Source organism: Myotis daubentonii, chromosome 7 (genome assembly GCF_963259705.1).
Source record: "Myotis daubentonii chromosome 7, mMyoDau2.1, whole genome shotgun sequence".
Classification (NCBI taxonomy): domain Eukaryota; kingdom Metazoa; phylum Chordata; class Mammalia; order Chiroptera; family Vespertilionidae; genus Myotis; species Myotis daubentonii.
This window is the reverse complement of record NC_081846.1, coordinates 78,653,478-78,655,542: the sequence shown is the minus strand read 5'-3', so window position 1 is coordinate 78,655,542 and position 2,065 is coordinate 78,653,478. Positions and strand designations below refer to the sequence as shown.

Genomic DNA, 2,065 nt, shown 5'->3' with positions numbered 1-2,065 from the left:
ACTGTGCTGCTATAAATCTTAACAATTCTCTTTAATTCTTACATTGGCTGTACTTGGGGACTTGGAGGAAGGGAACTCATTCAATTAATAAAAAGAAAAATTGCAGTAGAAAGAGCAAGACTCTGAAGTGCTGAAGATCCCCATCTCCACCCTTGGTGAGTTCATCAACATGAAATAATTGTCAAAAAATTACTGGTGGTGAGGCAATTATTATACAATGGATGCTTCAGTAGCGACCGTGTGTGACCACAAGCATTCAGTCTCTCTCCTGGTGTCTGAGAAGGAGGCTGACACAGCTCCAGCGAGAGGCCAAGACTGAGCTCCGGGAAGGGGAACTGGAATGAATCTCACCACTCCCAGCTCACCATGCCCGCCCTGCAAGACCAGAGAAGGGCTTTCACACTGAGGAGTCAGCAGACACTTGCTAGAAGGGGTAGAATTCAGTGGAGGGATAGGTGAGTGGTGGGAAGATACTGAAAGCTTTCATAATCTCTGTGTGCATATATTTTCCTGAATGTAAAGCCTTTCTTTTCTTTGGCCTCTTAAATTGTACTGCTACCTTAACATGGAGCGGTACAGTTATCCCCAAGAGCAACCTGGCCAGGAAATAAATAGTCCAATTTTGCCACGTAATCAAAATGTTGCTAGTTAACTTGTTTTTAACGATGCCTTTGCGACTTCAAAAACTATTAAAATACTTTTCTCACAGGCCAGCAAAATCTGCAGGGTTTTAAGGGATTTTAAAATAACTTCTAGCTTATTCTTTTCCCACATCTGAGTCTACAAGAAATTATTCTAGAAAAAATGACTCTTCATTAAGCTATCCTAGAAAAAAATTTTTCCAGTGTTCTCCAATTAAGCAGTCTAGGGCAACACATCATCAATAAAGTTTTTCTCTTCTGTATCTAAAAGATAGAGGCACTGTTTTAGTCTTCACTGGGAGGGGATAATGTTCTTACATTATTACATTTTATGTCTATGAAGTTAATTTTTAACTGTATTCATCAGCTATTGCCAAAAATATGCTGCCTAAAAATACCAGTCGCAAACAACTCCAAAACTCAGGGGCATAAAAGTATTTATTTCCTGCTCAGGCATTTTCGGGTTGTTAGAGATTTGACTAATCTAGGTTGACCTCACCTAGATCGACATCAAGCCCTGGGTAAGGACTAGGGCCACTCCATCTGACTCTCCTCCTCAGATCAGCAGTTTCCTGCGCATGGAATTCCCATGGGAAAATTCAGCAGAAAGAACAAGCCCAAGCCCACTGATGAGGTTGCACACTTTCCATCCACTAACATTCCTTTGGCCGAAGCTAATCACAGGGCCAAACCCAACATCAATGGAGCCAAAAAGGACACTCCACCTCATATGGTAGGAACTGCAAACTCACATGACAAAGTGTGTGGATTGGAGGACAAGTGGGAAAAACATGGCCTATCACCCTAATCTTTTCTACTTTAAGCTAAATCGGTAGCCATAACCAATTTTAAAAGCCTTGGAAGACCACCCAGAGAATCTGATAAACCTTCTGGGTTTGAATGTTGGCTTTTCCACTGACTGGCTGGGTAAACTTAAGGAGAGTATTCAACTGCTCCAGACCCAGTTCCTGAATCTGTAAACTGTAAGCTTTCATGGCATCTTCCTTTCAGCTCATTCCAGGCATCCTGCTTGGCCTTTCCCTTGAGGTCCACATCTCAGTTTGTCTGAATTTACGTCACCCACAGTCACTTGTCTGTAGCATCTGTAAATGAACAACATCTCATTATCCACTCCCTTGGTCTCCAGGTGCCTAACATCCTCAGCAGCTTTGTCAGACTCAGCCTGAGACATGCTGGTGGGGTTGCAAGGGTTCCAGGAGCCCGTGGAGGCAGTGAGGGGCAGGAAGCAGTATAAAGCTTAGCATCATGCGATGCCCATAGTAAAATGTGCTCAATAAATAGTAGCTGTTCACATTGGGTCATTCATTCAGCAGGTGTTTATTGAGGATTTACTACACAGGCCATGGTAATACAAAGATAAATGGCATAGTCCCTGGAGAGGATGAGTATTAACTATGCTTGAA

At 42.7% G+C, this 2,065-nt stretch overlaps 1 pseudogene; it reads right to left on the bottom strand.

Moving 5' to 3' along the window:
- Positions 1–1,489: 1,489 nt before the first annotated feature.
- LOC132238881 (acyl-CoA-binding protein-like) lies at positions 1,490–1,833 on the bottom strand (annotated as a pseudogene).
- Between the last annotated feature and the right edge of the window lie 232 nt (positions 1,834–2,065).